Raw genomic sequence first — 21295 nt, 5'->3', positions numbered from 1 at the left:
GAGGAAAGCCTCCCTTCCATGTTCCCTTGGAAAAAAATATACCTGCATTTTATTCCTCCGTTAAAAGGTAGAGGCAGGGCTGTACGTTTTTTTAATGGACCTCTAAGCTTTGTGAAGTCTACAGATTCCTTATAATTTATTTTTCAAATTCAAAATAGAAATAAATGTTAAATTTCAAGAGACTAGTAAACATATACAAACTGTATAGATTATCTTATGCATTTACATGTAAATATAAAATATGTGCAATGGAGTTATAATAGTATAAAATGTACACATGCAAAATATAGTATAATATACTATATAAATAGGCAGACTGTAATATGTATGAATGTTTTTTTTTTCCTTTCATCTGGTTTCACAGATCCCCGGAATTCTGTCCATAGATCCCAAGATAAGAATGCCTGCTTGCGAGAGACAGAGAAAGGAAGATGGCTATGGATATTGGTGGACGTCGGTTCACCTAGTGGCGGCTATGTGACCTCAGTAAGGCACTTAATCTTGAAGACATTCTGACAAGCTTCTAAGATTATAAACTCTAAAGAAGAATACTATCTGAACCAGTAGGAGTATCCTCATCTGGGAGTTCCCTACAACAAATAGCATGATGGTTCTAATACTCTCAGCCTACAAGTCTGTAAGTTTCAGGAAGGCATAGATGATGACTTTTTAAACTTTTTCTCTCCCCCAGCACCCAGGCATACAGTAGTCATTTAATAAATATTTGTTGAGTGAACACATGAATGAGTAAGAAGCTTCTTTAATGGATTTAAAATATAATTTTGTTTATAAAAATCAATGTGTATGCAACTTTTCAGAAACAGTACACAAAGTGAATTATGCCCACATGAGTGAATTGATTTCTAAATGGCTTAAGTAACTAGAAAATCTATTTAATTAAAAGTTAAAGCAAATCAAGTTACATTTGATGTATTATTCCCTTCCTGAGATTATATAACCTTACTTTCTAGCTCATAACATAATACAATTACCTTGCCTGTGGCACACTGCCCCCCCCATACCTGTTGTGAAAAGGTGGGGGTGAGGTCGTAGATTTGAGAAAGACCAAAGGTCCAGCCAAGAGGAATACCTAAACTAGGGAAACGGAATGGATAGTAATGAAAGGTTATGAATCTCAAAACTTTTTTTAAGTATGAGCTAAGTTCTTTATCTCATTTGATTAATACTCCTCACAGTCAGGCATGCCTCTTCCTAACCTAGCACTCTGGCCACTCTACTCCCCCTAATACCCAAAATGATCACAGAAAATTCTCAATTCAGATCAACAATACAAAACCAATTCTGATGCTTCCCCTCTTGTGACAATTCTTCTAGATTATATATGAGGTACACTTTGAGGATGGGAGGCACCCATTTTTGCCATTTATTGGTACACATAGTCTCAAAACAAAGTTTTATTACTGTTCTACATTTAACCTTTCCTGATTTTCAATGCCAACCAACTTGAAAATATTCAACACCAATGCTAATACTCCATCAAACTTCCACCTCTTTTCTCCATACGAAGTCCCATTTTCAACCTCAAAAACAAATACCATTACCTCCGGAGTACCCTCTGGTACCTAAAATAGGTCTGGGGAATTGTGACCAGCTCTTTGCTTCCGAGAACCTAAAGAATGGAGGAGTAATTATTGCTATTTCCTAACCATCCTCAATATCTGACAATTAGATCAGGTAAACTTTTATCCTTGTGAATTCACACCTACCAAATTATCCCGATGCTAGATTGCTCTCTCTTGTGTTGTAAAGGTCCTAAGAGTGACACAATGAAAACAGAATTGATTTGAATCCCAACTCTATTACCTACTGGATATATGGATATGTAAGTCATAGTTGGGAATAGTCTTGCACAAGGTAAATACTTAACGGATTCTTATTGACTGACTGATCGATTTAGACAGCTAGGTAAAGGGTAGCTAGAATGTGTGGCTTGGGATAAGGAAGATCCATGTCTGTCCAAAACTGCCTTAGACATTAAATAATTATTTGATCTCATGAAAAAATCACTTGAATCTCTCTAAGCCTCAGTTTCCTCATCTGTAAAATATGGATGTTGACCTAGCTAACCTTGGAAATCCTCTCCCTAATCTAGATCCGTGATTCTATGATTGATAGGAGGTTATCAGGCTTATCTGCCCTGAACTCCTTAGAAGTCATGTCAGAATGTAGCACATTCACGTGATTAGGTACTTATCAGAGTTCTGATGCCCACTGGGTCTTTTGTGGACTAACACTGGCACAGAATAACATAGTCTTATTCCTTATTTTCCTTTGAATGCTCTTACTTTCAGCTCCCTAATTCAAGTTCCTCAATCTGAGGAAAAGCCAACAATTTTATTCTCCACTTGAACCCTCTCATCTTACCCCTCAATCTTCCTCCATTAATTATATAATTCAAGCTCTATTTCAGCAGCCAGCCCTTCCAGGAAGGAGTCAATGAGAATAGAATCAGTATTAATTAAACACCCATAATAAATAGAAGGAAGCTAAGCATTGTACTAAGTACTGGGGGAAGATTCAAAGTTTCTATATATGTGAAAGTTTTGTTGATTTTTTAGAAAAATATGGAATGGATCCCTTTGGTAGTCTATTGAAATCTGGTCCCTTATTCTTCTTCCTCTCTATTTTGTTCTATTATTTATCACATCAACCCCTCCTCTTCTTCTCTTTGACTTTTTAAAACTTTCGTTTTGCCCAAAAATTCCAGGTAAAAAATAAAATATGTGTGATCTTGGGCAAGTCACTTAATCCCTATTGCCTAGTTCTTCCTGCTCATCTGATTTGGAACCATTGATGGTATTGATTCTAAGACAGAAGATGAAGGGTTTAAAAAATAAAATATTCAGTCAATTATTCAGATGTTGGATGCCTGGCAATTTGGTATCATTTGTGTTGCCTCAGGGAGTGAATTTTTTAGGTTTGGAAAATGGCCCAGTTCACAAAATATGATTAACAACATTCTCAAAATCACAGATACTTCCTCTACATTGGCTTTTCTGGCTTCCATTTTAAAAGTCAGATCTTGTGCTATACCCTCATGAGATTGGGTCCCGGAATTCCACAAATGAGAGCACTCCACAGAAACTACCCTTTCCCCAGCCTCTGTAGATGGAAGTTGGGAACCACCAGCAGTTGTTATCCAGCTGATCTCAATTGCCCTGCTGTTGCTCAGGGAGAAAGGCGATCTCTAAGTAGCTGGGCCCAACCATTTAGTGTTTTATAGACCATAGACTATTGCACTCAGAAGCAAATAAGGCAGGGAGTACAGACTGCAGAGTATGGATGTAATGTGCTCCCTACAGTTCCTAGCACACAGTTACTGAGTTAGGCGGCATTCTGCATGAACTAGAGAGCTTCTGGATTTCCTCCAAAGGAATGACATTTGCAATAATCCAGCCTTGCAGAATATTTCTCTTCAGGCCATCCTGTCTCTTTACTGGTCAAGTTTTCCTCACCTTTGTGAAGGGCAAAGTGATTTCAGGTTAATATGTGAAAGCTGTTTGGTTGTTGGCCAAAATAACTATTTCTTAACAATTCATACCTAAAAAAAATCATAATGTTTTCATTCCAAGAAGTAAGGTTATTAATAATTCCGTAAGTCTGCCAAAGTCATGTCGACAATTTTATATGTTTGTTTATTTTTACCAAGTACCTAGTGCTCCTTATAGCGATACTACTGGGTTTTCTAATGGACCTTTTTATACATAATATTTATAGAGAATACAGGTGAAAATTTCTTTGTGATTCTCCACAAAGGCATCATTATTCACTAATTGTTTGTTAATTTTTTATAATCTTGCTCATAATTATTTGAAAAATTAATAACATTAATTAACATTCATGCTGTTGATACTATAATATGTTTGATATCAGTCAATAAATATTTGTTAAGCACCTACTATGTACCAGTCATAAAGCTTAGTTTTGGGAATACAAATCCAAAAATTAAAAAAAGGCCCATAGTTAGGATGGAAAAACCAAGAGATGGGCAGCCAGGTAGAAAATGAAGAAATGGTTGGGTTGGGTTCCCTCCATAAAAGAAGTTCTGAGAGAAGCTCTTTGCCCTCCATTTAGAGGAAGGGGTCCAGAGGAAGAAAATAATGACGAGATAGAGTTCCAAGACTGAATTGATTTTGCAGGATGATGAGGTTCCTGAGACAAGAAAAGTAAAAAATAACACAATCAGGTAGGAAATGAACAGGGTCTTTTGGGACTATGTATTAAAAAGCAGAATGAATCTCTTTTTGTTGGATGTTCTCTTCAAGTTTGGAAAGATATCTTCCCAGGTTTTGGAGGGGAGGAATGTTCTGTCTCTTAGCAGGCTGCTGACTCCTCTTTTGGATGTATCTTTAAATGTGGCTCCCATAAATAGTGATATTCTCTATGGCTAAAGGCAATAACTAGCAGTCTCCATTTTCCTCAGGTCTTCCTGACTCCAGGACTGAGTTGAGCTATCACACAACTGAGCGACTTCCAAAGAGGGAAGGGAAGACTGAAAACATGGTTCTATGCAAGGGAGAGTAAAATGATCAAAATTAGGATAAGTTAGGAGGAGAGAAAAGAGACAAATTTCTCCATTATTCCTTATGAGAGTACACTTGGGTCTTATTTCTTAGAAGTATTTTTAACAAGAATTATAAATTAATTAGAATTTTCTATAATTTTCTTTATTTTTTCTATAATCCATCATTATAGGATCACAGATTTATATGTTTTATGTCACCTTTGAAGTGATCCAGTAATAAACCATCTTTTTAACAAGAAGAAACTGAATTGAGAGGGTTTAACTTGCCCAAGGTCACATAGTAAATAAATAGGAAAAGCAAGTATCCAGCCTAAGTCCTGGGACTCCACATGAGGCATCTCTTCTGTTATGTCATTAAATATGACAAATATAATGCTTTTAGGAAGTTATTGAACACCTATCCCTTTATATTTCTCCAAAGCGATAGTTTGGAGCAGCTAGGTGGCCAAATGGGTTGAGAGCCAGGGCTAGAGATGGGAGGTACTGGGTTCATATGTGACCTTGGACCCTTTCCGTGTGTGTGACACTGGGTAAGTCACTTAACCCCCATTGTCTAGCCCTTCTGTCTTGGAACCAATACAGAGTATTGATTATAAGACAGAAAGAAAAGGTTTAGAAAGAAAAGGAATTTGCTCTTTACAGCTGGAGATTTCTCATATTTTCCGTATTTAATTCACCCCTATGTTTCCTTAAGCCACCTCATTGCAATCCATTCCAAATCTCCAGAGGCTCTGAGGACAAACTAGTTCATTGTCCTATACTCCAGTCCTAACGTAAGTACATAAAAACAGAAATATACAAATACATCATTGATTTTAGCTTGGGAAGCTATGACTGTTGACTGATCTAATTCAGCAAGAACATGAATCAGGTTCTCTGCCTGCTTTCAACTAGCCCTCCCCTTACGATGTATACCGATTTTCTAATTTCTTCCAACAAGAGCTTGTTGCAGGGATCATATGCCAAAAAAGATCGCCAGAAATATATAATCAGCAATAAAGGTCTGTTGTTGTTTTAATTTTGAACACAAATGGTTGTAACAAAGCCACACTGCAGTGTACTCTGAACGAGTTGTCTAATTGATATGAAACACCAAAATAACGAAGTCGTTTCTGGGTTATTGGCCTCTTAATCTTGTATATTAATTCAGGTAATGCACCACTACCACTATCTTCTATTTAATTATTTTTATTTATGTACCATTAAGCTCCATTTTCATTACATTTGTGGTATAAAAAAAAGGGTGAATCCATTGTATTTGGCTAGTGGCTTCATCTCATTTGCAATCCTCAGAAGACCCTTTTCTTGGTTCGAGGATTCAAATGACAGTCTTTGACATTCTTTAAAAGCAGTTTTTATTTCTTTAATTAGGAGTTTCAGGCAGGACCTTCTCCCTGAACTCTTCACATTTTCCTATACTTGAGCATCACTTCTTTGGCTGATTGTGTCTGAGTTAGTGCAGAACACATTTCTGATTTGCAAGAAAGCTGCTTGCAAGCCTTTTCATATTCTGCCATAATCCCTTGGTAATTATGAAGCCTCTCTCTGCAACAATGGGCAAATCTGAGAGGAAGGAATGCAGGGGCTATGCTTCACAAAGAAAATTATGCCTGAACATTCTGGCTGAATTTGCCTTCCTGTAACCCTCCAACTTAGATGGTGGTCCTTTTAGAAATGCCAGGGAAACGAGGGCTCAAAAATTGTCATGATAATAATGCATCCATGGAAAACAACCGTTAGATGGAATGGGACAAGCCATGTTTCAATAAAGCAGGTCATTCGATAGTGGCCAAAGCCTGCCTGCCTACCAATTGTAGCCCAAGGACAACTGAATTTAACAACAAAAACCACAAAGCCAAAATTCAAAAAACACCAATAAAATGTTTAATCTCTCTGGGTTTCATTCCAAATAGAATTTTAAGGCTTTTTTTTTGCATGCTTTCCTATAATTCTTTGCATTCTTTTTTCATCTTTTCTCTATTTTCATTCTCAATAGCTTCCATGGTACACTTTACAGAGGATTCTTCACCTCCTTTGACTCTTTTTAATAATGCAGGGAATGGATGTATTTGTCTAACTATTCAGTGTTGGACTCTTTATTTTGTAATTTATCTTGCCCAGTATCAGTAACTGATCATATATATTCACTTAGGCTAAAGTTTCACAATAAAAGCACTCTTCTTTCCCTTCCCTTCTCCCTCCCTACAATTTGCCATAATAAAACCTGCATATTTGGAGAAACTCTCATTACACTAATGTTCGGATCACACTAAATTTTTTGATTGCTAAAACAACTAGACGTGCCATCTCAAGGCTGGATTTTAATCTCAGCTATAAGGCACGCTTCACCTGGCCGTCTTCATAATGGGTTCTTGAGACACGAGTCAGAGAGATGAAGGATTTGTGGGCACTTGCTTTCCACTTCAAGGCAAATTAAAAATGATTCAGGACAACTGGAAAAGAAGCTGTCCAAACCCTGAAATGTAGATATTTTCCAAAGGTTTCATATGTGTATTCAGAATTGAGGCTGTGAATTCCTTGAGAGCAATAATCATGCCTTTCTATTAATTATTCTTTCTCTTTCCTATTGCCCTGCTCAGGTTCTCCTACCTGCCCCATCAGCTCCAGCTTATATTCTTCTCAGCTTTGGGGATTTTACTAGCACTTCTTATCTAGATTTAAGTATGAAGTAGCATGCATACCCCACATTTTGTCAAGTATATTAATTGAAAGGCATAACCACTTCAAAGTTTCTTTTAAAATGAGTGGAAAGGAAGCATGCATACTCACATACATAGTCATTCACCAATTCAATTTCAATTTTTTTTTCTATAGGTAGAAGTATTGCTTTCAGATAATGAGCCAGAGATCTTATCAGAAGCATAACTATGTTTGGGCAGCTGATACGTTGCCTATGGTATTGTAATTTAGAGGGTGCTCATTTTATTTGTATAACACAGAAGAAGCATCTAATCTAGTTAACAAGAATAATTAGGTGAACTAGGAGGAAACCAGATAGAACACTTCTGGGTTCCAAATAATCCACCAATCAGGGAATATATCCTAGGTAAAATCCTTCTTGACTAAGCCACGACTTGTCCCAAAGATAGAATAAACAGAAACAAACTCGTGATGCACTTGGGTCTCTGTCATCACTCCCTCTAGCTCAAAAAAACTGAAGTCATGTTGAATGAAACTCTCCCAACCCAATGCAAAAAGAGCTATATTTCTATAAATTACAAAGCACCACCTGAGTCATTTTCCTACTTCTACTTTAATGAAATAAAATGACAGAAGTCTTGGTGTTTTCAGCCACATGATGCAGGGAAACTGAAGCCTACATTTGTTTTGTTACAATATGGCATCATATAGTGGAAAGAACACTGGATTCTAATCAGATGACCCATGTTCAGATCCTGACTCTGGGCATAACCTAGCACAATTATTCACTTGTAAAATGAGGGGTTTGGATTAGACAACCTTCTAAAATCCTTTCCAGCTGAACATCTAACATTCTATTTTGCTATTATGAAGTCTAAAGAATCATGTTTCCCAAGAATCTACAGGGAGAATTCTATTCTGAGATTCAAAGTGGCAAACTAGACCACACTGTCCATTAATTAGATTCTCTAGGTGTCAAACTCAAATAAAAATGGGGGTTGTGTATCTGTACAGAAATACATTGGCTCAGTTTGAAAATGTAATATTATTTTCATTGTATTTTTATTTATCTTGGACAACATTGTCAATGACATTTTAATTAGGTTTGGGCTAAACTCTGGAGTATTAGGAGAACATGTGGCCACATGCTTGACACCTTTGTTGTAGGGATCCAAGAGTACATTCATGACTGTATTATTCTTTCAGAGAGCTTCTGATATAAAAAAATTAAGTCCCATCCTTATGGCAGAATTAAACTGGTTTAACTTGTTGGGACCAAAGCTCAGAGATACTCAACGGGTTGATATATAAAAAGAGGACCCCTTCCTAGTGAGTCCCAAGGCTAACATGAAACAATATCTGTATATTAAAAAGGAAGAAAAAAATAATACTTCCACCAAATTCTGTTGGAACTAAATCCCAACTAGGCTTAGAGGTTAAGAAAGAGTTAAGTTTCATGACTTAGTAGAAGATAATGTAAACCACCGGGAAAGAAAAACTAGTTGCTACAAGCTTATGTATAACCAGTCCAATAGGGTTTTGAATAAACAAGTCAAGGGGGAAAAGAGGAGAGAAATATGTTTCTATTGGCAAATGCTTGTTAAATCTACTGAAGCAAGCTTTTGCCTTACCCCCTGCTTCTGTAGTGCTCAGCTCAATACCATAAATTGGTTGAAGGTGGGAAAAAAATCAGCTCCTTAGGCCCTCATAAACATTTCACTTTTATTTTTAGAAAAAATTGAGATTATTTTTCAAAAACTGCAGGTGTGAAGAAAACAATGTTGAAAACCTCCTATCAACTATTTTATACTTCGCCCCATTGGAGTGCATTTGGACTAAAACAAATTGGATGAAAACCTGGTAGCTCTAGGTACCACAAAGTTTATTCCACCTGAAAATTGTAAAAATATTAAAACCACTAGACCTTTCACATTAGGAAAAAATAGCTTCCTTGTGCAGAAAATAGTCATATACTGATCTATAGGGGAAATCCAATAAGTGATATCTCTATAATTACTTCCATGAGCTCCCATTTTCCTCAAATTTAGAAAAAAAATAAGTGCAACTTATTTTCAACAAAATTACTAGGTGGAGAAAAAAAATGAAAGGAAGTACTTAATTGAAAAAAAAATTAAATACAGATTCAAGAGGATACTGTTCCTAAACTGCATTGCTCCATGTATCATACTTTTTACTATATCGTTTTAGTGAATTTCATTTCTGATATTTGATGTTCTTTTTAAATTTACTGATCCTACTGATGGTCACAGCAAAACATGGAGACCTAAAAAGAGAAGTTAAGCTCTGAATCCAATTGATAAAAATGTTCACATCTAGAGATGACTTATATACCACCATTTATTTTTTGCAAATGTAAAAAAAGCAACCTCAAATAAAATTGACATCAAGATATGGATTTGTTATTTGTAAGAATTTAACATTCTCATAAGAGACTAGATGTGTGAATAAAGAACTGGGGAAGTAGGGGACAAGTCATATTTCTGATATGTATTGACTATATGACCTATGGCAAGTTATTTGAGCTTAGAATGCCCTATGGAACTTTGTAAAACCATTGTTGTATCCTACTCTTCATGACACAAGGGAACTGGGTAGTTCTGTGAATGGGATGGTGCATTTGAAGTCAGAAAGATCAAAGTTCAGAATTCTGCCCAAGATGTGAAACTTGGCAAGTTATCTAACCTTTGCCTGCCTTGGTTTCCTCATCTGTAAAACAAAGGTAACAATAGTAGTCCATCTCTCTGAGTTGTTCTGAGGATAAATTGGATATTTTTAAAACACTTTGCAAACCTTCAAACGTGCTGATAAATTCAGAAAGCATTTAGTCCAAAAAGGAAGAGGTAATCAAGATCTATAAGGTCATAGTTCCCTAGTAAGATGGAACCTCAGAATCTATCTAGATTCAACTTTTCTTTTTACAGATTGAGGATCTGTTTTTGAAATGATTTACTCAATGTCATGCAAGTAAAATCAGAAGTAAGATTTGATCCTAAATTCTCTCACTTTAGAGTCAAGATCCTTTTTCCTATGCTACACTGAATTTTATTTTTCCCACATGAACATATATAGTATAATCTCAGTCAACTAAGTTAATAGCATGTGCTTCCCCTGTACTAGAATGCATTTCCTAAAAGAAGGGATTACATTTCTTACTCTTCAGCCCAGTTTTTCCACTTTATCTCACAACATAATGACATGATTTTAAATTATTTTAAGTTTTCATTTTCAACTATTTGCAGCAATCCCAGGATCTTTTATATATGAAATTGCATCATGTCTTATAGATTATTCTTCATCACACACATTCATAAGTGTATTTATTCCACTTTACTCTTTCTCTAATTTGTTCTTTTTTTTAATGCATTGCTTACTATTCTACATCCATTATCACAGTTTGAAGTTTATATAAATCTTTCATCACAAAAAAACTTGTTAGTCAGTTAGTATAATTATTACCATCTACATTTAACAACAAGAACAAAAATTGAGTCATTTGATCCAGATTGAAGTCGAGTTTTAGAGGTAGAACTTGAGCCTAGTTCTACTGCACCCAAGATTAATATATGTTTCATTACCTCATAACTATCTCGCCATCACTGAGTGTTCATTGAAGACCATAGCATAAATGATACATTACTGTTCCAATCACTCTATATTTCATCTTCCAAAATATTAACAAGTTCATACAACTCAATATCATCTCAAGCTTAATTAGCACACCCCATCATCCAAATCACTGATGAAAGTATTCAATAAGCCAGAAAACAGAAATTAATATCCTATGGGATATTATTAAAATTATATCCTCAAAAATATACCAATGTCTTTGGTTATTGGTTTTGGTTATTGGTGGGGTGTATATGTATGTGTGGAGGGGTATCTTTGTGTGTACTCATCTAACAGAAGCATGCTTCAGATATTGCCTTTATGGAGTTTTTAAAATGAAAATATCACATTAAACTGAGTTAAATACCATCTTTAGCCTGTTTCTTACTTTAATAGCTTGCCATATCATGGAAGCAAATTGTTCTATCATTCCCCAAGCTAATGTGATTATTACCTTTTATGTATACTAATATATATTATTCTTGATGGAGTTAATATGTGATAATTTTTATGAAATGATAAAAACCAAGTTGATTGATCAATATGATGTCATTCCCTCCCTTATTTATTTTAAAAAAATGCTTATCTTCAGCCCTGGATGATTCTAAGGCAGAAGAGTGGTAAGGGCTAGGCAATGGGGGTTAAGCAATTTGCCCAGGGTCACACAGCCAGGAAATGTCTGAGGTGAGATTTGAACCCTGGACCTTCCATATCTAGGTCTGGCTCTCTATCTACTGAACTACCTGGCTTTCCCCATTTCCCCTTCTTTAAAGGAAACTCCTAATTATGTGCAAAGGGCTTTAAAATAATGCATACCCTTTGACCCAACAATACCACTGCTGGGTTTGTACCCCAAACAGATAATAAGGAAAAATACTTGTACAAAAATATTTATAGCCTCACTTTTTGTGGTGGCAAAATTGGAAATAAGGGGGTGTCCCTCATCTGGGGAATGGCTGAACAAATTATGGTATATGATGGTGATGAGATATTATTGTGCTGTAAGGATTGATGATCTGGAGGCTTTCTATATGAACTTGGAGAATCTCAGTGAACTGATGTATAGTGAAATGAGCAGAACCAGAAGAACACTGAACACAGAAAGTAAAACATTGTTGGAAAAGCCACTGTAATGAAATTTGCTATTAGTAGCAATGCAACAAGCCAGGACACCCCTGAAGGACTTATGTAAAAGAATGCTATCCATATTGAGAAAAAGAACTATGGGAGTAGAAATGCTAAAGCAAAACACATGACATCACTGATCACATGTATATGTGGTGTGTGATTTGGGGTTTAGGCTTTAAAATTGCTTTATAGCAAAATTGAATAATATGGAAATAGGTGTTAATTGATGACATTTGTATAACCCAGTGAAATTGCTTGCCAGCTCTGGGAGGGTGGAGGGAAGAGGAGGGGAAAGAAAATGAATCATTTAAAGATGGAAAAAATATTAAAAAAATTAAAAATCAACGAGGTGGATTTCAAGATTCAATGATGAGCAGAAAGAGGACAATTTATGCAGGGGATAATATAGGTAAAAGGCACCCAAATCCTTCATTGAATTTTAAAGTCCTTAACCTAATTGTATGATAGAGATCAATAGCCATTCCAACAGTAAAGAAGGGCAAATGATTCTTACTCTTACTGTTTCAGATTCCTATGCTTTAGTCTCTTCCCTTCTCAAGGTTATGAAAGTTATTCATATTGGATGACTGTAAGGAGAATCTGAATTTCTTACTGCTTATTTACATCATTAACAAAGATGATATAAATGGAAAAATGTGAGAAATATGATATTTTATTAAAAATGATGATTCTAAGCTAAGTGGATCTGATGCCCATAAAATATATAAACAAAGACAGTTTGTTCTTTTCCATTGTCCTGACCCATTCTGATCCTGCTTTAAGAGTTAGTGATTGCAGTTCCTGAATGGACAGGACACCTGGATTATTGTAGTATCTAGAGCCTCACCCATCCCTGCTTTCTCCAAAAACCAACTCAACCCCTCACTCAGTTTGTGGTGCCAATAAAGACATTCTTCCCATCTGAATCTGGAATCAATAAATGATCTGGGGAATTTCCCCAACATACTATAGTCTGTTTAGGAATTCTCCTTCTCATATCTCACATGGATTACTTATTTTTACCACTCTCGTTTTAAACAAATTTTTCCACTTGGCTCCCGACTCTAAGCATATACTCTAACCAAATTCTTTGTCACTGATTGTACATGTCTTCTACTTCCCCCTAGAGTGGGTGAATTTCTGTTATAGATAGAACCTTCATCTGTCTGTATTTACATTTGGTACACATGTATGCTTTTTTTTAAAAAAAATCTGCTTTCTTCTTTTGTGTGGTAATAAAGTTCCTGTTTATGATAGCTTCCTGAGTACCAGTTTTCCTATTAATCCTTGAACCCATATTTTTGCTCTAACTTGAGTCATGACATAAAATAAAGCAAAGGTACATTCTGTGGCCAGAGATATGTACACATTAGCAAGCCCCCATTCCAAGAACCCAGAAGTCTTCTATGAGTCAAAAGTCAGTATGAGTCCTCTGACTATACTTGGGCTGACCTTCAGGCTTCAGGCTTCAGACTTCAGAAGATAGTGAGGAAACTGTTTGAAGGTAGAGAAGATACTGGAAAAACTTACCTACTTATAATACGCAGAAGAAATAAACTCCTTGGGGTGTTGTCCTGAACAGATAGGTCTGTTTCATGGTATGTTCATGAAATGATGGAACTCAGGAAATGGGTGAATGTACAATGATTCTATAGAAAGTTACTTTGGGACAGAATGCAGTTTATGAATCCCCCTATAATTTCCTTTTAATTTCTGCTTTCTATCAACCATTCTTATCATCAATAAATATCTACGTTACTTCATTTTTCACTTTTTTAAAAACACTATATGTCTTTATGGCTTTCAGGTTGATTTTTCTCTCTCCCTCTCTGTCTCGGTATCTTCTCCTCTCTCTGCCTTTCTGACTCTGTGTGTGCCTGTCTATCTCTCCTTCCCTCCCTTCTCTCTCTTTTTTTTTTTGATTTTTTATTTTTCTAGTTCCTGAATGTGTCCCCACACTCTTGTGCTAGTTCTTTGTATTCTTCCTTAGTGACCTGGCCTCTTTTTCCAAACATAGTGACATTCCCATTAGTTTTTCAGATGTGTTACTGTCCTTATTTTAACAAACCTAATATTCTGATATTTTTCCTCCCCTCTCTACATAACAGAATGTTGTTATTTTAAAAATCAAAATCTTCATTAAAGAAATCCCCAAGTCTTTTTGAACTCATTTCATATAGTAAGATGAAGGGACAAGAATAATATGCTATACTCTAGTATAATCATGTGCCTCAAGTTTGAAAGATCCAGCATACTATGAATATAATGAAAAATTCACTAGGTAAAGAACACCATGCTAGGCACTGGTGCCTTTCATTCAAGACACTGAAACAAAATGATAGAGCCCCCTTCCAAATGGCAATGAATATATTTAGTGGCTATTCTTTGGGTCTGATGATTTATCAAAAAAACGAGTCTCAAACATGACAATGTCATCTTACATTTCTCTCCCACCACCACTACCACCACCACTACCACCAGAAAAAAATAAGTAAATGAGTCTGACATAATAAGTTCTTTTTATTTATATTATTTTATATTTTTTCAGTAAAGGCAGATGGGCACATTTTAATCAGAATAATTGAAAAAATATGTATCCTTTTAACCTACTTCTCATTCAAGTTTTTCCTCTACAATGTACTAATCTAATCCCTCATTATAAAGGGAAGGTGATCACTGGTTCATGAAAGCTATCTAGGAGAGTGAAATCTCTGACAGATTCTCCTATAATGGGAAAGCTTTGAATACCATCCTAGCAATAGACTAACTAACTGCTGTCTGAGGAATAATCTATTTACGTTCAGAGAGGCTAATCATCACAGACTGGAAATCTGGTGATATATTCTTTGCCTATGGCAACCCATGTAGCAAAAGGAAATCTAAAATGACCTCAGCTCTGTGGACCCCTCTTCCAGTTTATGCAGCGAGCATAGCATGTTGGTGTAAAGTAGATTGAAGAATTATAGCTTTAAGACTAATGACACAAAATAACTTAGCCTTATCCAATGACCAAGTAAAGATACTCTAACTGGAGAATTGAATAATATCAATTTTGACATTTGCAGCATAAATTAAACTATAAAACAAAGAAGAGCCAATTAAGTGGAATGATAGCTCCCAGATTGTTCTTGGAGAGGAAAATAAAGGAGTTGACAGAGTTCATCTTTTTTCATGTATCCAAAGGCAATATGAAACATCATTTCACAGATCATTTGGTCATCTCATATTACAGTGCTCAGGATAAGATTTTGCAAAAAGGCCACCATGATAATATATGTAGCTCATCAGCATGTGTTGCAAAAGATAAGGAAGTAGAGAAATTCTACAAAGAATTCACTAGGATTCTCAAGTTAAATTAACATATACTTCAATGCTTGGTCTTGTCAATGATGGGCAAAGTGGCAGACAACTAAAGTATGTTAGAAAATATGCTTCAAAAGCAAGAAGTTGCAGAGAACAAAGATAGACTATATGGTACTCTTATGACTAAACATAATGGTTTCTTTCTTTGCAAAAAGTAATAAAAAGCACTGAACTTGCTCAATACCAAATAACATCATGGACTATGAAACATATTTCAACAGACAGGAAATGACTCATTACTGTTCTTAATTATTTTATGAATAAACTGTCTGTATGCTGTTGGACCACCTACTTGTTAGAACAATGATCTGAATTAATATAATGTCAGAAGAAGAACTGAGACTGAGAAAAAAAAAACACAGAGCATTCATTTAAACTAACTTCTAATCTGACCCATTCAAATTTGCTTGACAATGAAAAATGGGAAACAACTAGAAGAAAGGTCATGGACAATAATTTTAACAATTTCATATAGAAGCCATTGCTATAGAAAAAAGCCCCCCAAAAGCTTAAAAAATCCATTAACCAATAAACACTTGAATTGCTTGCTTAATAAAGCATATATCACTCAAGGCTACAGTAGTTTAGAATAAAAAATCATTTATAAAATATTATGGAGAAGCATGGTGGAAGATTAGGAGAAGCTGAGAGAGGGAAAGAGTTCAAAGAAAACATGGCAAGAGACCCTAAGTCTAAATCATGCAGAAGTTTAAGTATTAAATCAGAAGAATAACAACAGACGCATGAAAGACAGAAAAGATTTGCATAAATTTTAATGACTATTTTGAGTATTAACAACTATTAAAAAGCAATTGACTCAGTAGAGCAAGTGCCATCTTAAAGATTCTTCTCCAAGGGTCTTCATATTTATGACTAAATTACATAATATTCTTTAAAATATAGAAGAGCAAAAATAATCAGGTTTAAAATACTCTCCTTATTTACATGAAATGAGGTACAAAACAAGGAAATGTGAATTTGGCAAATGTGTTCACCATAGTCAGAAAGGCAATCCAGTGATGAGTCCACCTCAAAGATGGGTTGTTTGTAGCTAGCATTGTGCTGATTGCATCAAAGCCCAAGACAATTAACTGATCCTCAATGAAATATTCAATCACTCAAAAGAATTTGTCCACAAAGTGAATGAATGATTTATTTGTATTATTCATTTGTATGGATAACCTATGTCTTGGTCAGATACTGAAAATAAACAATCATTTAGGCTCATAACTGAATAGGAGAAGATTGATTTTGGGAAACTACAAGGCTCTTTTAGTGTCTGCTTTCTTCTCCATTTTTAATATGTTTTCTTCTGATAGTGTTGCATGAAAATCATAAGAAATCTCAATGTTTGATGATCTGAAGCTGAGGAACACCTTGATGATGAAGAAGGAGTTAGATGAATAGAACATATGAAAACTATACAGCTATAAAGACCAAGTAGAGTAAAACTGTGATGTCAAACTGAAACAGAAATGTCCTTATGGGCACATTTTGACAAAGAAACCCATAAATTAATATTATCTCTGCTGCATTATATTTTTATTTGATTAACTCATTTCTCAATTTTGTTTAATTTGTTTTTCCCACTGAAGTGTTATGAGCCAGTAGGTGGAGAGTTTGATACCTCTGTTGAAAAGGATATCATCAAGAAAAGTACAATAAAAAAAGAAGGTAAGCTGGTGAGGGATAACTTATACAGAATCGAAGAGTGTTTGTATATCTTCTTTTTGTAAACTTATGGGAGGAAATATAGAAAAAAGACAAAGAATGAGTAGGCCATACATCTTTAGCAATAGAGCCACAGACTTTTTGAAAGTAATATTCTATTAAGAATATAAGAAAGTACATTATTTAACAAGTATAAATATCAAAGAATAAAGACTATCAAACTTGCCCAAATTTCCATTATAGTTATAGGAATAGAAATATAAACCTGACTTTATTATATTTTATCAAAAGTATATTAATATCTTTTAACACAATGAAAAATAAATACCACCCCAAAATACCAAAATACCTCCCCTTACAATGTACATCTCCTGAAAAGCAAATCTATTGTTAAAAGAAAGAAGGTATATAGCATAAAGTATCTTTAAGGCAAGCTTGTCTTAGGTGATCATCACTTCCTTTTCTACAGACTCACACACCATCACTTTATTATGTCTTCAGATTTTTCAGGGAATGAATGAACACTCCATAGTCTCTAACAGCAAACAACAACAAAGGTTTGCAAAATGTTTTATTGCTTTAAGACTGATTTTTTTCTTCCTTAAATAGGATAGGAGCTGTCCTTCATTCTACCATATCTCTTCTATTTTCATCTTTAAAAGATTATTGTCAGCAGCTCAGTATTCACATTGCCTTTCTCTCACTACCCTTGGGTACAAGACTGGTAGCATGAAATATCTGAGATAAATCAGCTAGGTTCTCTCTTACCATTTTCCCAATTACCGCGGCTTTCAACTTCTTGCTAACTGTTTTTCATGATTATTTGCCAATGTAAACATGAGTAAACCAAATAAAACTATTTAGTATTTCTGTCTTCTCTTAATCTTACATTATCATTAGCTGACCTACTCTGTGCAACATTTGTGTCTCTTTTGTGATTTTATGCTTGTGATCAATAGAGGTGAAAAAGGCCATTTTCTTTACTTTTTAGCTTTCATCATCGAACTTAGCTCATTCTGAAAATTTTCCTCCTCAATCTTCTCACTTTTTATATTCATCATGCATTACTTGATCTGACTAACATTTCCTATACACATTTTTATGAATCTATATTTACTAGAGAGTACCAAGTGCATCCTCATCATTTTCTTGTGATACAATTCAAACTTTTATTTATTCCTCATAAGAAATTTTTGTTTTTTCTTCACAATTCCCTTATTTAGTACTTCCTCTCCTTCAGATAATTTCCATTATAGAATTTTGTGCTCTGAGATCCTGCCTTTATTTTTTTCTAAAATATTTTTAAATTGCAGCACTGTCATTGTCAAAGAACAAAATTTTGTAATGTATTCTTGTTTGGACATTTTATATTGTAGTTATAGGTACAAATACTTTTATAGCAAATATTAAAGACACTGGGATCTCTAGGAAACCAACAATAGCTAGGATCATAACTTTGAATATTTGTAAAACAATATAACAACATAATATAAGCACATACATAGAGGAATATATAGAGATATGGATATATAAAATTGCATTTAGTAAGTCCCCAAAACCATCTGGCTTAGAACAGGATATAAATAACTTGCTTGGACTGTTTCTATTACAGTGACTATGATGTTCATTCTAATTTTCTTTGCCCTTGTGAAGAAGGAATATGAAACCTTCAGGGAAAAGAAAACATATAAATGCTATTAGAGTACACATTTTTAAGCAGCAGGAAGGCAGTAGTAAGTGTCAGAGATTGATCAGGATTGTATTCTATATATAAACACTTGCCATCAGGTGAGTCTTGGCAAGAGGTCATGAATGCATCCCAGCCATAATTTGAACAATTTAAAATTTCAGGAAGGCTTGATGGAGAATAAATTATTGAAAAGTTTAACTTCAAGTGTAAAATGTATCTTTATGGCAGTTTTTTTTCCAAGGAAACAGATTCTGTCCTTTCAAGTTAGAGTTAGATTTGCTCATTGAATGAAATTTTTCCTTTAATAATTTATTTATAAACAGTCACAAAGATATGTGGGGATAACCTAAGTTTTGTAAAAGCCAGGAGATGACCCAAGAGTCAAGAATATATTTTTACTGCTCAAATGAAATAAACAGAGCTAAGAGCTTTTATTACTGAGCACTTCTTGGAGTTTCCCCAAAACTTTGACACTATAATTTCATGGTTTTTTAAAATCTATAAGCAAAGTGGTTTGCTAGAAACATGGGTGATGATGGAAATTGTGTTTAGAGTATACTTATTTCTAGTCTTACAAAACTGCAGATTTAACTTTGGAAAACTGGTCATGTTAATGCAAAGCATAACTCACTGTGAGCACTCATTCAAAGAGAGCTTATAATCTTTTTCCCTGCAAGAGAGTCGATATTACCTTTGATCGGCTGGAGAACAATGGTGATAGTGGATTCATGAAGTGCTCCTTGGGCTATGTTTCAGGTCAGGCAAAGTAGCCCAAATGTTCCCTCCTATTGCTTTCTCCTCTTTCTTTATGAGCATGTCAGTGGACAAAATGTTTGAGTACTAGATTCTGAGTCAGGAAAATCTTAAATACTGCCTTACCTATTTACAAGATATTTAATCCTAGGCAAGTCATTTAACCTCTATCAGCCTCTGTTTCCTCATCTGGAAAATGGAAATAATAACAGCACAAAACTCATATGGATATTGTGATGATCAAAGATGCTAAAATTTTAAAGTTCTATATGTTAGCAATTATTTATTATTCTTCCTCTGTGTTTCTTAATCAAATCCACTAAATATTGTAACTGAAAAAATTATAGTAAGTTGTACTATTTGATTTTATAAACTTCTTAGAAACCTTTGGACGTCAAGTATAATTTTCTGAAAAATTAGCAACTGAGTACTTTCTTTAAAATAGGTCTGAATGTCAAGAGTTCTGAATTACATTGTAACTAATGCCATTTAATTATTATGAAACTTTAGAAATACCTGTGTGAAGGTAATGGGAATGTGTTTCTTCATGTTTTCTTGGTATGTAACAACATGCAAGTGAATGTGGCTTAGTCTGTATGGCGGAGTATGCCACCGTACCAGAGTGTGGTCTGGGTAAGTATTTAAAAAACAAAAGCAACTTTGGGAACCATTTAAATACCTCTTCTCCTTACCATTCATTATTTGACAGAAAATTTAAGACAGAGAGCGAGCAAGACCTATAGGGAAGAGATCTGAATTGCAGTAAAAGGGAGTAAGAGAATGAAGAAAGCTCATACCTGGGAGCCAAAGTCCTAAAATTTATGGTTTTCAAATATGAAATTGTGTTTTACTTCATAAAAATACACATTTTGAACACTTCTCCATTAGTAATTGTTTTTGTTCATCTTTGCTTTTTCTTTTCTTTTTAATCCATATTCTCTGCCTTAGTATCAATTCTAAGACAGAAGAATGGCAAAGGCTAGGCAACCAAAGTGACTTGCCCAGGATCATATAGCTAGGAAGTTCCTAAGGTCAGATTTGAATCCAGATCCTTCTAATTCCAGTCCTGACTCTCTAATGCACTGTGCTACAATCCCTTCTTCATTTTTTTAAGGGAGTCAATGACATCATCAAGGTGATGTCTTGACTTACTCCTAAACTGCATTTAAGTAAGGCTGAGTTGTGCTGTGATCAGCCTCACTCTCTCATCCAGAGACATCAAAGTCCAGTAATTAAGTATGTGTTCAATCTCTTTTCACAGAAGTGAGGAGGTGTGTGTGTGTGGGGGAGGGTGTGTGTGTGTGTGTGTGTGTGTGTGTGTGTGTGTGTGCTATTTTTAGACAATGGGCTTTCTTTCAATGTCTGCTCTTTGTGGGTTACCAATTATCAATAATCCAAAAGGATAAAGGAATATTAACATCAGGGCATATTTACTAAAAGAGGAAAGGACATCTTGGGCTAGAAAGAGAGAGAATAGGACTCTTATTTCCTTTTTGAGCAGCTTAAACTAATTTCTTCTTTGAACATGTAAAATCACCCAGGAATACCTTTTAAAGATTTCTCTTGGCTCCTCCACTATACTTTTGTCTCTTTCTTTCCCCTACTTTTATGTGACTGTTTTGGAGATGATCTTGGACTCCTTCTTGGCAAAATGCAGGGGTTAAGATAATTTCTAAGATCCCTTCTATCTTCATTCATATAATACATATATATATATATTATACACATCTATCTATTTCTCCATCTATCCCTCAGCCTCTATCTCTCTCTTTCCATCTCTCTCTTTTCATATCTCTCTCTGTCTCTCTCTCTCTCTCTCTGTCTCTCTCCGTCTCTCTCTCTCTCTCTCTCTCTCT

At 35.0% G+C, this 21295-nt stretch overlaps 1 protein-coding gene and 1 long non-coding RNA gene across 3 annotated transcripts in view; one reads left to right on the top strand and one right to left on the bottom strand.

Moving 5' to 3' along the window:
* LOC103099096 (uncharacterized) overlaps window positions 1–814 on the top strand; it is a 64382-nt gene extending 63568 nt beyond the window's left edge. Inside the window, exon 4 of one of the 2 annotated variants that reach the window (XR_001622850.2) lies at window positions 365–814. This is a non-coding gene — a long non-coding RNA (uncharacterized LOC103099096). The remainder of the gene's footprint in view (window positions 1–364) is intronic. The other variant, XR_001622851.2, reaches the window with a different exon arrangement.
* The window catches only part of TENM3 (teneurin transmembrane protein 3), a 3501974-nt gene that overhangs the window by 2017686 nt on the left and 1462993 nt on the right, over window positions 1–21295 (bottom strand). The window lies entirely within an intron of this gene.

This window comes from Monodelphis domestica, chromosome 6, assembly GCF_027887165.1.
Source record: "Monodelphis domestica isolate mMonDom1 chromosome 6, mMonDom1.pri, whole genome shotgun sequence".
Lineage (NCBI taxonomy): Eukaryota > Metazoa > Chordata > Mammalia > Didelphimorphia > Didelphidae > Monodelphis > Monodelphis domestica.
This window is presented reverse-complemented; position numbering and strand designations above follow the sequence as displayed.